The following is a 16,282-nucleotide window of genomic DNA, read 5'->3' on the forward strand; positions in this document are numbered from 1 at the left end:
TTTTGTAAGATTTATAAGGATCTAACTAGCCTTGAGTTAATAAACAAAGGGCTGTTAGCGCTTTATCGGCATTTTATTTAGTATCAAAGCACCGTTTGTGCTGGAAATATGTGTCTGGGCCACCTCAAAACTCAGTCCCCTGGCAGCTATTTTTATTTATGATTTATTTATAAAATTGGATCCATGAGTCTTAAGTGCTGGTCTTATCTTTTTCTCGCGTCGCGCTCACGGCGAAAAACGGTACTATCCTTGTTGCACTCATGAAGATAAAGCTAATTGCAGTTTTATGTTTTTCTCTTAAGCAAATAAGAATTTCGAAAAAAACGCTCTGATAAAAAATAGATAATTAAAAAATCTACACTACTTTCAAAAATTAAGGGAATAAAAAAAAATGCAAATTTTTTTTTAATTTTTGACGGGCTGTATTTCAGCGGAAAATGATCGTATCGCAAAAATAAAAATGAATTTTAAAGCTCAAAGACGCTAGTTTTTAGATCTTCGGATCAAAATTTTTTAGGAATTACGGTTTCGACATGATCCGAAGAAATAGAGCGAAAAAAAAATTTTCTAAATTTTTAATTTTTTTTTTTTTCCGCTCTAAGGGCTCGGAAAAATTCTTTCAGACAAAGCGACCTTATGAAACAGATAGCCTGCTTATTCAGCTTTAATTGCATTTTTTTTTTTTTTATTTAGCTTGATACGACCATTTGTTGCGGAGATATCCGAGGTTAGACGAAAAAGGACGTTTATGTCTGTAACCATCAATATCTCTGCAACCAATAATCGCACATCAAAAAAAGGATAGTTTTAAAAACTGGAAGAAATTCCTAATAAAATCCTATAAAAAAATTCCAGAGAAAAAAATTTTATCGATGTACGATACTGCTTTAAAGAAAGTTGAAAAAAGTGACTTTTTCCCTTATTTTGGATAATCGGCTGTATCTTTACAAATATTGACGGGGAAGCTAGACATTGCAGAAATTTTCACACCTTAATGTACCCCTAAAATAGTTAAAGGAATAAGATTTTATCCATTATCGTGCTGCAATCTTTAGAAAAATGAAGAAATGATTTTTTTTTTTGTTTTGCACTCAATTTGCCTCGGCTCATCAGTAAATTTGAATAATAAAAAAAATACTAACAAAAATATTCGAAAATTAAAAAAAAAAAATTTTTTTCGCAAAAAAATTTTTTTTTTGTAAAAAATTTTTTTTTTTTTTTTTTTGATGAAAAAAATTTTTTTATCTTAATTCTCCAATTTTTGTGAATGTCTTTTTTTTTATTCAATTTTACTGATGAGCTGAGATAAATTGAGTGCAAAACAAAAAGAAAATCAATTCTTCCTTTTTCTGAAGATTGCAGCACGATAATGGATAAAATCTTATTCCTTTAATTTTTTCAAAATTTTGAATACTCGGGGCGGAAAAACCACTGAATGGATCGATCTAAAAATTTAAATATTTGTAAAGAGTCGATTAACCAAAATAAGGGAAAAATTCACTTTTTTTCAACTTTCTTTAAAGCAGTATCGTACATCGATAAGATTTTTTTTCTGGAATTTTTTTATAGGATTTTATTAGGAATTTCTTCCAGTTTTAAAACTGTCCTTTTTTTGCTGTGCAATTATTGGTTGCAGAGATATTGATGGTTACAAACATAAACGTTCTTTTTCGTTTAACCTCGGATATCTCCGCAACAAATGGTCGTATCAAGCTAAATAAAAAATGCAATTAAAGCTGAATAAACAGGCTATCAGTTTCATAAGGTTGCTTTGTCTGAAAAAATTTTTCCGAGCCCGTAGAAGGAAAAAAAAAATTAAAAATTTGGAAAATTTTTTTTCGCTCTATTTCTTCGGATCATGTTGAAACCGTAATTCCTTAAAAATTTTGACCCGAAGGTCTTAAAACTAAAGTCTTTGAGATTTAAAATGCATTTTTTATTTTTGCGATACGATCATTTTTCGCTGAAATACAGCCCGTCAAAAATTAAAAAAAAATTTGCATTTTTTTTTTATTCCTTTAATTTTTGTGAGTAGTGTTTTACGTAGCAGAGCGTTTTTTTCGAAAATCTTCTTTGTTTAGAAGAGAAATGAAAAGTTGCAATCATAGGGACCGGTTCTTAATATTATTCTAATAAACGTAAACATTCATTGAGAACTCGAAAAGTTGAATGCTTTGAAATAGTTTGCTTGATTTTTCTCAATTTGATAAAAAAAACAGTCCTCTGGCAAACAGTTTCCTGTCATGTTTATATGGCAAAAGATACACAAATATCGAAAAAGCAAAAATTAAATCGGCTGTTTATTTATTATAATTAAGCTGATAGTTTTGTAGCCCTTATTAATTTTTTTTCTGATAAAATCAAAAATAATTTGGATCGGACAATTTTGTACAGATTTAAGACGTCCTTACAGAGAATCATCCATGTATAAAAATAAAATACACTTCTCACAGAAATTAAAAAAGTAAAAAAAGAAATTTTTTTAATTTTGAACCAAAAGCACACATATTTTATGAAGTAAAATAAGTTTACTGTTTTTTTTTTTTTTTTTAATAATAATAATGAGAAATTAACAATTTATGTACTATGGATTATATTCAGGATAGATATTTCTACAATTTACATCTATCGACATATTCTTTGACAAGTGTGATCATCATAGTTATCAAAGCAAGCAATGCTTAATGACTTAAAAAATTATCGTTATCATTGAAAATTATTGACAAGTCAGCCGATGTTTTTGTGCTCGAAGATTCCCCAAAGTGGGGAATTCCAAACAACAGTGTCACGTTCTTTGTGTGTCGATTGCTATAAAAGCTATTTGATACTGACATTAAAATTAGAACAAGACTTGTTTTGATAAGCTAAACCTCAAAATGAAGCTAACATTTTCGTTTTTGGTAAGTGTTAATTTTTTTGTAAATCTTAAGATTAATTTATTATTAATAAATCTGTTATTTAAATACCACTTAATAAGTATTTTACACATATAAATTTATTTATTTAAGATAAAGATATCGTTTATTAAGTGTATTTATTTTAACTAAATAGTTACTTGTTTACAGTTAAAAAAGTTTATTTTAATAATTATTAAAATTCGGACCCATATATCTTTATGTATTTCGAACCGCTGAATCCGAATTTGAGGTCAGTTTAACCCGTACACCGTCATATTTTCGAGAAAACTTTGAAAAACCGAAAAAAATGACACACATTGGCTGTTTAGGCGATTTAAAAATTTTTTTTTGACCTAAACTAAGCATGATTTTTATGTATTTCGACCCGCTTAATACTTATCTGAAGTTTATTTAGACTATAAGCGATTAAAAGTTTAAGTAAATTCCAAAAAAACCCTGAAAAATTGCAAAAAAAGCAAAAAATAGCAAAAAAAAGCTAAAAATTCCGGATATTGTGTTAAAAAAAATTTTATAAAATTAGATCAATCATCATTCTCATGTATTTCGATTTGCCGAATATAAATCTCGAATTTATGTGGCTCAGACATCACTAAAAATCTAAATAAATGGCAAAAAACCATTAAAAATTAAAATAAATAAGTCCGTTATGATAAAAATTAATTTTCAGATAAAAATAAAAAATTTTTAACATGCTATCCGATCTGTGAAACATAAATTTTAAATTTTTTGACCTAAATCCTCAAAAAATTTTAGTTAATTCTACTTTTTTTGGTATTATTTTTATTACACCTGTGTCTTGGTGGAATCCTCTTGCAACACTACTGTTAGGCCAACAATCAGGGATCACAAAATATCCCTGCTTTTTATGTTTGTGAGATAGTCGCGATCGAAAAAATCACTATCTTAAAAAAGAATGGCCAACGAGAACGAATTTGAATCCTGGTTCTCACAATGTTACCCGAGAACCTCTAATTGATCCTTCCAAGTACTTATTACCGCCACTTCATATGAAGCTTGGTCTTATGAAGCAGTTTGTCAAAGCTGCTTAGTGAATTGTATCAGGCGAGGATAAAGGTATTAAAATTATTAGAACTCAAATAGCGACAAACGACTCAAAGGTCTTTTGATTTATTTCAAAGGAGATTTGTTAACTATTAAAAAATATTTTTTTAATGAAATAAATAAGCAAATTAAATTAAATAAACCAAAACAAAATAGTATTTGGTTGAAAGTAATCCATATTTAAATAAAACAAAATTTGTTACTATTAATTACGTATTTTTAAGTTATTTTAAATAAATCTACAAATTTAAGGAGATCCACGTGAAGCAGTAAAATTTTTAAAACTTTCTAAAAATTTGTAAATTCAATCTACGTCGCCTAGTAATTAATAAAAGAAATTATAAAAACGGTAGACCCTGAAGGCCGTCCGTGCAACTTCCCACTCATTTCATACCTAGGTGCTTCAATTGCACTAATGATGTTTTCGAGCTCTCCGAGCTCAAAAATACTATTTATGTGTTATTTTGAGCTCTCTGAGCTCAAAGAGATAACTTTTTATGCTTTTAAGCTCTTCGAGCTCAAAGGTCTGATAGAAGTTTGATAAAACACAATTTTTCAAATTTTTAAGCCGCAATAACTTTTGAATAAATGGACCGATTTTTACGTGGTTGGCGGCGATCGACGTGGTTTTTTATGTTCAGAGCTGATTAGTTTTTAGAATTGATCGGTAAAGCCGTTTAAAAGTTATTCCAAAAAATGTCGGAGTTATGTTGAAAAAACACTTGTTTCCAAATATTTCGTCGAGAATATCTCTCGAACCAATCAACCGATTTTTACGTTCTTGGCGGCAATCGACGCAGTTTTTCAAGTTCTAAAAATTATTTTTTTTATTAAAAACGATCCGATAAGAAATGTCGAAGTTATGTGAAAAAAACACTTTTTTCGGTTTTCTTTCGTTCACGCTATCTCTCGAACGAATTATTCTATTTACCGGATTAGCGGTGATCGACGTGGTTTTTCGAGGTTAAGGGCGGATTAGTTTTTGGAGTTGATCGATCGAGCCGTTTAAAAGTTATTCCAAAAAAACCACTTTCAAAAATGATTTTTTTCTTATTTTTTTTGAGATTTTTCAAAATTTCTTAAAATCTATCGGTCCGAATCGCTTCAAATTCTCAGGAAATCTAAGTTTAAGGGAACCCCCCCCCCACACACACACACACACACACACACACACACACATACAGAGCGTGTTAACCGGTGGATGGACGCAGTAAACCTGCAACTGGCGCAACACAAGACTGAGGCAGTGCTTATTACCAGCAGAAAATTGGTAGAGACCATTAAGCTGAAAGTCGGCGAACAAGAAATCACATCACAACCTTATATCCGATATTTGGGAGTGATGCTTGATGCCCGACTCAACTTCAAGCAGCAAGTGGAACATGTCAGTGCCAAAGCGTCAGTAGTAAGGGCTAGTCTCGCAAGACTAATGCCGAACGTGGCAGGCCCAAAGCAGAGCAGGAGGCTATTATTGTCATCAGTAGTCACATCGGTGCTCACTTACGGAATATCCATTTGGGCCGACGCACTAAAGACGCAAGAATCATGGAGAAAGGCTGGACCAGTATATCGACTGAGTGCCTTGCCCTACGAGTAACTAGCGCCTTCCGCACAATATCAGAGGAAGCAGTGTGTGTTATTTCCGGTACTCTGCCTCTCAGAGTCCTAGCTGAGGAAAGACGGAACCAACCACACTGAGCCCTGAATAACTTAGAAGGGAAGAACGGCAACACAGCATCGCAAGATGGCAACAGGAGTGGAATTCTGCAGAGAAAGCTCGGTGGACGTACCGTCTCATACCTCGGATTGATGTGTGGTTCAACCGGAGTCACGGTGAGATCAACTATCATTTAACGCAGATGTTATCAGGACAAGGATGTTACCGGAAGTATCTTCACCGCTTTAAGCACGATGATACCCCAGAGTGCCCGTCCTGTCCAGGGGTCAATGAAGATGCGGAGCATGTTTTTTTTGTGTGTCCACGTTTCAACCAACAGCGCGATGAGTTAGAGAAGATTCTGAAAAAGAGAACCCAAAGAGAATCAATAGTAGAAGCAATGTTGTCGTCAGAAGCTGCCTGGAACGCCACAAGCACTTTTGCTACAAAAGTGCTTACAGAGTTGCGATCCATTGAGAGGAAAAGAGCGAAAGACAGAATCTAGATGAAAGAAATAACATCTTAGCCACCAGAAGGAAGAGCGGCAGCTAATTCCTCCCCCCGCGAAGAAATGCCTTACGGCGGTACCATGGGGGATCAGAGGATAGAAGAGAAAGGGGTTTAGGTTTCAGTGGGTAGGGGCGTCAGCGTCGAGTTTTAGTATGACGCTGCGTCGAGTCGCCACATATCCAGGCCAAACAGCTATGCCTAGAATCCGTAAAAAGGATCCCCCCCCCCCTAAAGAAAAAAAAAAACACACACACATATATACATACATATATACATACAGACAGACATAGTGACAACCTCGCGGGGGTAGTCTGGGAAGCTTCCTGTGACCTTTAAACGTCGAGATCGGACGAAAACTCGATTTTTGCGAAACGGGGTGAAAACAATAACTTCCCGATTTTCTTAGCGGGAAGTTAAAAATTAAAAAACAGCAGGTTTCCGGGATATTTAATTGAATAAATAGGTTTGAAAATTTCAATTTTTACATGTCGGTAAATGGAGATTCCACCAGCCGTGTATTTGGCTGAGAATTTAATACAATTAACGATTTTAACAAAATTGTATTTTCATTGAATTTGATTGAAAAAATAATAAGATTTCGATTAAAACAATAAAAAAGTAGCTTTCCGAACGTATTACGAGGATATTTTATATTTTTTATCAAAAATCACAAGGAACTTCCGTTCTTTAAAGTTTTGTATACGGAAAAAAGTAAACTGTAATATTCACTTGGGCATCGGGGTGGCAAAAATATAAATATTACAGAACTTAATGTAGAAAGTATAAAAGCCACAATTTATAATTTAATATCCAAAATAAGTGATTAGTAGCTGTCACTATAGTAAATAACGACTCTTTCATCTTAAAAAATTACAGTTTCAAACAGTAAAAATTGCCATTTCAATATATAGTCGATATTATGAAGAGAAGGGGAACTCAGATGAAAGAGAAGGGGGTCTCACTTTGGGAGAATTTAACATTTCAAACAGTAAAAATTATACTTTAAAATATACATTTTACCAGTCCAAACAAGTCAATAATTACAGTTTGATTTTTAGCGTTGCGTTTAAAATTTACCATTTTACTTTGTAAGTATTGACGATGCTTGTGTTAGAAATTTACTAACTTTATTTTATACTTTTTACATATCATAAGATCATTTTTTAGCTACGAAATAATAAATATCAAAGTCTGAATTTCTTAATTATTATACTTTAACATTTTAGACATATACATAGCGAATATTACTGTTTGAAATAGTATTTTCTTCCATGTAAAGAGTAAATTGTAACGTTTAAATGGTAAATATTATATAGTGAATAGTAAAATCACGATTTTACTGTTTGAAATGGTAATGTTTAGCAGTTGATCATTACTTATTATAAATCGACTGTTATTTATTACAGTTTACTTTTTTCCGTGTAGTCAATTAAATGTTAATAATTATTTGATGAGTAAATTTTTCGGAAATTTCCTCAAAAATGTTATTAATTAATTTAAAAATTAATTTTGAGATAACAAAAGTATTTCTACGTATTACTTTTTATGGACATTCTTTACATTAGGCGAGTACTTGAATCTCCTTAAATCAAACTGTTTTCTCAGTATAGCCGCTGTAATAATTTCTTAAAATTTTGTTTAGTTCGCAGCTACAGTACTTGGTTTGGCGGCGTGTTTACCACAGGTTTCTCTATATCTCAATAATGGACCGAATATTATAATTTCATCTTGGGACACCCAAGGAAATCATTACGAAACAATATATAATAAGATTGGAGGCATTCCCATAGAGGGAAGTACCACGGGGCCTAGCTTGGCCCAGCCTTGGCTCAACTATGTAAAACTCTGGGCCAAGCTTGTAAGCCTGGCTTGGCCCAGTTCTGGTTGAAGTCTGGGATGATAACGATGGGCCAAGCCTGGTTACCAGGACTGGCCCACGCCTGGTTACCAGGGCTGAGCCATAGTTAATTTTCAAGTCTGGCCCATGCCATTTGATAAAAAATGATAAAAAAGAATTATTGGAATGTTATTTTTTTATTTTATTTTGTAAGTAAAGTAAATTCAAACCTAACTGTTGCTAATTATAAGAAATAAAGTGTGAAAATCGTATCCGTTCTTCTAATCGAGATTCGAACCCGAGCCGCGCGCTTGCCAGACCGATAACTAACCCCTACACCGTACGACCGATAAGTTGATGCACATCTTATTATTCTGATAAGCTAAATCTATATAGTGACGAAGTGTGACGGTTTATTATTTATATAATTTATGTTATTTAATATTGTGTTTCGATGAAAATTAACTATTTTTTACAAATGTTTATTATAGTTAAAAAAAAATGAAAAGAGTCAAGTTGTTATATTACTTTAAACTTTGTACATCGTTCTGTATATTTTTAATATCTTATGATAAATTTTCATGTTTAAAATTATCAATATTAAAAATTCAACTGTAAATTATTATATTTTAATTTTTTTAAGACTACATCAATTTTGACGATATGCAATTGTCTTGGTTAAACAATAAATTTTAAATTTTAGAATTTGTTAGCAAATATTCGTTAAACAATAAATGTTTACTGTTTAAAATTCTATTACTTAATGATTTATTAAGTTTGAATTTCCTATTGAATGGCTAAGGCTACACTGATAGAAGGATTTATTTGTATTACAAAAATATTTGTTAATAGTTAACAAATCATTTATTAGAGACCATTTTTTAGTATCAAACAAATATTTCTTAGTATTTAAAATGATTTGTTTGTATTTAATAAATCAGATATTCATTTATTAAATATTAATAAATCTTTTTAAATACTAAGAAATATTTGTTAAGGACTAAAAAGTGGTCTCTAATAAATAATTTGTTAAATATTAACAAATATTTTTAACTATAAACAAATCCTTCTATCAGTGTAGGTTACCCAATTCTGGCTCAAATCTTGGTTGCCATTCAACGCCCATGGCTACAAAGAAAAAAAAATTTACTTAAATCAAGTAAATAATTTTTAAGAATTTTATCTTCTTGATTTGAGTAGAAAAATTCTTAAACTAAGAAATTTTTCTCGATTTAAGTAAATTTTATTTAATTAAAGAATTTTTCGTTTTGATTGAAAACAATTAAACTCTTCAAAGTTATTTTCTTGGTTCAAGAATTTTTCTCTTGAATTAAGTTAATTTTTTTTTTCAGTGTAGGTTTCCCAATCTTGGCTAACCCTCGGGTACTCATTGTGGCCGTGACTGGGTGACCCAGTTCTGGCCCAGGCTCGGGTAATAATTGGGCCGACCAAGGCGTGGTTGCCCAGTCTTGGCCCAAGCTTGGGTCACCGATGAATCGCCAAGGCTAGGTTAGCCAGTCTTGGCACAAGCTTGGATAATTATTGGCATGGCCGAGGCTGGGTTAACCAGTCTTGGCCCACGCTTGGGTCACCAATGAATGGCCAAGGCTGAGTTAGCCAGTCTTGGCCCAAGGTTGGGTAATCATTGGCATGGCCGAGGCTGGGTTAAACAGCCTGGCCCACGCATGGGCCAATACAGGTACGCCGAAGCTAGGTTTCCCAGTACTGGCCCAAGCCTGGCCCCTTATTCAACTCTGGGGGTTTCCTGCATGGGTTCCTCTTCAATGGACTGTTGAATTCGTCAATCCTGTCGACAGACCAAACGAATATACAGTTAAAAATTTTCTATCGCTATTAGACGATACTGAATCTTGGATTCTGAAGCCGTACTCTGCAGATCCGAGTAAAGCATTCGATTCTTGGAATGTTCAGATCCGAGTTCCAGTCTACTGGCGAACTAATGAAATCCTACAATTCTCAGGACAGGAGAATTATTTCTATGCGAGTTTCTTACTCAATACTGATGTCGCTGGAGTTCAGGTTATTTCATCACATTCCAAAGACATTCCATCAACCACCTTTTCGGAATTGCTGTCAATAGATCCATCATTTCCGTTGTCATTGACGTACAAAAACAACAAGCTCACAGTGGGATTTACCGCCGAATATTTGCAACTACCTTAGTTTTCCTATTCACGATTAAACGTTGAAATAAGTCTTAAAATATTATTGTTTAATATGTAAAAATTTGAATAATGTTTGTTTAATAAATTTTTCTGGGATTCAATACTTTTAGTACTTCTTTAGATAAAAAAAAAATAACTTCATTCAAGAAAAATATTCTTGCTCCAAGAAAACTATTTTGAAGAGAGCTAGTTGTCTTATTTCAAGAAATTCTTGTCTTGATTTCATGTTTCTTGGAGTGAGAGATCTAATCACTCTGATCGATAACATTTTTACGAGGCTCAAGACTATATTATCTTCGATCGATACAAGTGAATTCTTTATTCAAAAACGATACTCTTCAATGAAGAATAATTTTATTTCATTTTTAAAATGATTGATTGTTGATTCAAGAACAAATTTTTTTATTAATAATGTTATAAGTTTAAGTCAGAAAAAAACTTTGGAGTAAAAAAATTTGTATTTCTCTATATGCCTAAAAATATTTATTAATACAGAGAATAGCAAAAATACAAAAATTTATATGTTTAAAACAAGTAAAATAATATATTAATTTTCAAGTCGCACCATACTTGGAACAAGTCGGTAATATCTTGAACCAATGTGACCGTCTATCTTGATCCAAGAGAAAGAAATTTTTGGGCGAATTTGTATATATCTTATTTTAAAACAACCAAGTTTCTTGATTCGAGAATTAATTTCTTAATTCAAGAGAGTTGAATAACTTAAGACAAGAATTACATTATGAAGAAAAAGTTATTTTTGAGTCAAGTAATTTTTTTTATCAGTGTAGACTTACCAACAAGGAGAGCGCGAAATTCATCTTGATACTTTGTTAGCCGAAACAAAACTTGTTATATGCGTTTAGTCAGTTATGGGCAGGTATTATACCATCAAGTATCAAAGGAACATCAAATTGTCATTTTGGGTTTTTCCATCATGACTCATTTCTGACAATTCCAATAGTCATTGAATTATTAAATTAATTACTAAATAATTGCAAATTCTTTCTTTGTGTTGAATGTTTTTAAAGGTGTTCTGTGAGTCTCTTTTAGTTATCTTATCTTTTTTTTGATACACTTATTCAGAAACTAATAACAAAGATAGAGATAATTAATTATTAATTAATTGGAATTTTATTTTTATATTTTTTAATTTCTGAAACTTGGACTAAAAAATTAAAGAAAAAAAATTTTTCACAATCATTTAGTTGAACCTCTTATAATGAAATTAAGGTGAAATGTATGGTGCATCAATTTATTCGTGATGTGATTGGTCAAATATATCATAAGCATGAAAATACATGCAAACGCTACTTTCAAGTGCGCGCAAATTACTTTCTGGTGTATAAAATAACGTAATCAATAATTATATATTATATGGGTGATTCTCTGTAAGGATTTTTTTTGCTATCCCAGGTATTTTTTTATGAGAAAAATTGTTATTTTGTTACTAAAAAAAAATTTATTACGAAAGTAAAAAAACATTTCTATTTGGAGCATTGAAAACTAAAATGAAATAAATTTTGGTTTTTTTGCTATAAATTTGTAAACCACCGAAATATCAGTCCCCTAGGCTGTGCCATTCCCAAAATCAAAACTTTAAGATAAAATTTTAAGTTATTCGTCAATAATATATAATTTGGTCCATAATGTTTATAAAACTTAATTAGTTAACTAACAATCTTCTTCAATAAAAAGTACCGAAAATTAATTTGTTTCATTAAATTCATTAAACCAAAGTTTGTCCCAGGCATTTTAAGAACAGTCCCCTGCGAGAAGTTCAACGCCAAAAAAAAAATCCAGCGTGTTATTTTACCTTTTGTAAGATTTATAAGGATCTAACTAGCCTTGAGTTAATAAACATAGGGCTGTTAGCGCTTTATCGGCATTTTATTTAGTGTCAAAGCACCGTTTGTGCTGGAAATATGTGTCTGGGCCACCTCAAAACTCAGTCCCCTGGCAGCTAATTTTATTTATGATTTATTTATAAAATTGGATCCATGAGTCTTAAGTGCCGGTCTTATCTTTTTCTCGCGTCGCACTCACGGCGAAAAACGGTACTATCCTTGTTGCACTCATGAAGATAAAGCTAATTGCAGTTTTATGTTTTTCTCTTAAGCAAATAAGAATTTCGAAAAAAACGCTCTGATATAAAATAGATAATTAAAAAATCTACACTACTGACAAAAATTAAAGGAATAAAAAAAATGCAAATTTTTTTTTAATTTTTGACGGGCTGTATTTCAGCGGAAAATGATCGTATCGCAAAAATAAAAAATGCATTTTAAAGCTCAAAGACTCTAGTTTTAAGATCTTTGGGTTAAAATTTTCAAGGAATTACGGTTTCAACATGATCCGAAGAAATAGAGCGAAAAAAAAATTTTCCAAATTTTTAATTTGTACTATGGATTATATTCAGGATAGACATTTCTACAATTTATATCTATCGACATATTCTTTGACTATTGTGGTCATCATAGTTATCAAAGCAAGCAATGCTTAATGACTTAAAAAATTATTAAGAAACAGTAATAGTGCGCTTTATAATTTTATCAACTTTGTAACCTTGTCATCATCTATTTGACAAGTCAGCCGATGTTTTTGTGCTCGAAGATTCCCCAAAGTGGGGAATTCCAAACAACAGTATCACGTTCTTTGTGTGCCGATTGCTATAAAAGCTATTTGATACTGACATTAAAATTAGAACAAGATTTGTTTTGATAAGCTAAACCTCAAAATGAAGCTCACATTTTTGTTTTTGGTAAGTGTTAATTTTTTTGTAAATCTTAAGATTAATTTATTATTAATAAATCAGTTATTTAAATACCACTTAATAATTATTTTACACAAATAAATTTATTTATTTAAGATAAAGATATCGTTTATTAAGTGTATTTATTTTAACTAAATAGTTACTTGTTTATAGTTAAAAAAGTTTATTTTAATAATTATTAAAATTCGGACCCATATATCTTTATGTATTTCGACCCGCTGAATCCGAATTTGAGGTCAATTTAACCCGTACACCGTCATATTTTCGAGAAAACTTTGAAAAACCGAAAAAAATGACACACGTTGGCTGTTTAGGCGATTTAAAAATTTTTTTTTGACCTAAACTAAGCATGATTTTTATGTATTTCGACCCGTTAAATACTTATCTAAAGTTTTTTTAGACTATAAGCCATTAAAAGTTTAAGTAAATTCCAAAAAACCCTGAAAAATTGCAAAAAAAGCAAAAAATAGCAAAAAAAAAAAGCTTAAAATTCCGGATATTATGTTAAAAAAAATTTTATAAAATTAGATCAATCATGATTCTCATGTATTTCGATTTGCCGAATATAAATCTCGAATTTATATGGCTCAGACATCTCTAAAAATCTAAGTAAATGGCAAAAAACCACTGAAAATTAAAATCCGAACAAAAACAGTTTCACTGTAAAAAAATCGCGCCAAGTCCACGTTCATAAGACTATTAAGAAAAAAAAATTTGTTTTTTTCTTTACAAAAATATATAAAATAAAAAAATTAAAAAATCCAAGTAACCGATATGATTGTTTATGATTTTCGGAAATTAAAATAAATTTTGTTACAAATTTAAAAATTAAAAAAAAAGTTTGGAACGTATTTAGTGTGCGCGGTTGCAAAATTAAAAAAAATTGAAATACACAATGACGCACACCAAGTACGTTCCAAAATTTTTTTCTTTATTTTTAAATTTATAACAAAATTTTTTTTAATTTCCGAAAATCATAAACAATCATATCGGTTACTTGGATTTTTTAATTTTTATTTTATATATTTTTGTAAAGAAAAACAAATTTTTTTTTTCTTAATAGTCTTATGAACGTGGACTTGGCGCGATTTTTTTACAGTGAAACTGTTTTTGTTCGGATTTTAGTATTTTTTGTAATTATAATAAAAATTTACAATTGGTACCAACTTAATTAAATCTCGCGTTGGTTGCATTTTTTATAGCAAACTATCCCCTTGAAACTACAGTTTATGTAAAAATAATTCCAGCGCACCCTGGCGGGTGTAGATGCAAGCTGTGAAATATCTATTTTTAACTGTAGTTTCCCATCTAATGAAGGATTACTATGCATTCTCGAATTATCTAGTCTGTGGCAGATCACTTTGCCCATCGAAAAAAAAGTCTGGATCGAAATTTTTGCGTTGCTATAGTTTGTGCTGATTAAATTTAATAGTTTCAAGTAGATTAATTGTTATAAGTGAATATAATTAATTAATAACAGTCAAATAAAGTATGAATTACTGTTATAATATACAATTTAGGAAAAAAAAGTACCGTAGAATTAATTAAAATTTTGCAACCTCAAAATACCGTTCTGCTTACAGTAAACACAGTCGGTAGTCTGGCGCTCCGTTTACAGCAGATTTGAACGGAACTTGGCGCCAGATTCTACCGAATCTGTGGATTTATGTAAAAATAATTCCAGCGCACCCTGGCGGGTGTAGATGCAAGCTGTGAAATATCTATTTTTAACTGTAGTTTCCCATCTAATGAAGGATTACTATGCATTCTCGAATTATTTAGTCTGTGGCAGATCACTTTGCCCATCGAAAAAAAAGTCAGGATCGAAATTTTTGCGTTGCTATAGTTTGTGCTGATTAAATTTAATAATTTCAAGTAGATTAATTGTTATAAGTGAATATAATTAATTAATAACAGTCAAATAAAGTATGAATTACTGTTATAATATACAATTTAGGAAAAAAAAGTACCGTAGAATTAATTAAAATTTTGCAACCTCAAAATACCGTTCTGCTTACAGTAAACACAGTCGGTAGTCTGGCGCTCCGTTTATAGCAGATTTGAACGGAACTTGGCGCCAGATTCTACCGAATCTGTGGATAAATAAGTCCGTTATGATAAAAATTAATTTTAAAATAAAAATAAAAAATTTTTAATATGTTATCCGATCTGTGAAACATAAATTTTAAATTTTTTGACCTAAATCCTCAAAAAATTTTAGTTAATTCTACTTTTTTTGATATTATTTTTATTACACCTGTGTCTTGGTGGAATCCTCTTGCAACACTACTGTTAGGCCAACAATCAGGGTTCACAAAATATCCCTGCTTTTTATGTTTGTGGGATAGTCGCGATCGAAAAAATCACTATCTTAAAAAAGAATGGCCAACGACAACGAATTTGAATCCTGGTTCTCACAATGTTACCCGAGAACCTCTAATTGATCCTTCCAAGTACTTACTACCGCCTCTTCATATGAAGCTTGGTCTTATGAAGCAGTTTGTCAAAGCTTTAGACAAGGATGGCAACTGTTTCAAATATTTGGGGGGAAACTTTCCAGCTATAAGTGATACAAAATTGAAAAAAGGAATTTTCGATGGACCCCAAATTCGGACTTTATTTCAGGACGATAATTTCGAATATAAAATGAACGAAAATGAGAGTGCAGCATGGGCAAGCTTCAAAGAAGTATCACAAAACTTTTTAGAGAATACGAAAAGTGAGAATTACGTGAATTTACCCGACTAGAAATTTCAGAGAGGCAGTTATTTGGCGCAAGTAAGGCATGCCGAATTCCAAACTTGCAGTAAGTGAGGCATCTAAACCAGGCCGAAGTTTGGGATGTAACGCAGTTGCGAGGCTCAGCCTATCTTGGCTTCCTGATTAGGTTGCAGTTTGGAAACCAAATTCGCAACGGAGAATCCAAATCTAATTCTTTCTTGATTTTTAGCTTTTTTATTATCAAGCGAAAATTAATAATAACAAATGCTTTTTTTTTTATCTTCTTTTACTATTTTAAGTATAAATATTAAATTTAGGACTAAATTTTTTAAATATTTCATGAATAAAAAAATAAAAAAATTCTTTGTTGCTTTTATTTAATATTATTTTTATTATTTTCTTTTATTTTTTCTGTAATTTTTTTTTGTTTTTTGGAGCGTTTTTTAATGTGAAGAGGTTTTTTTTGATTGGTAGATTTGATAAGTCAAGGGGGAAGGAGATGATGGAGGAGTTCGATACACTAATCACACATAACACTTAACTTTACTTCACACTCGCCTTAATAGTAATTAAAATCAGTAATTATTAATTATTAAAAATCGTACATGTCGAACGCGA

The 16,282-nt window shown here is 31.2% G+C and overlaps 1 long non-coding RNA gene across 1 annotated transcript; it reads left to right on the plus strand.

The window, feature by feature from the left end:
- Positions 1-367: 367 nt before the first annotated feature.
- On the plus strand, positions 368-1,126 carry LOC123262970. Its single transcript, XR_006509067.1, has 2 exons — positions 368-443; positions 1,066-1,126. It is a non-coding gene; the product is annotated as an uncharacterized LOC123262970 (long non-coding RNA).
- Positions 1,127-16,282: the final 15,156 nt, after the last annotated feature.

The sequence above is a fragment of the Cotesia glomerata genome, linkage group LG4, assembly GCF_020080835.1.
Source record: "Cotesia glomerata isolate CgM1 linkage group LG4, MPM_Cglom_v2.3, whole genome shotgun sequence".
NCBI lineage: Eukaryota > Metazoa > Arthropoda > Insecta > Hymenoptera > Braconidae > Cotesia > Cotesia glomerata.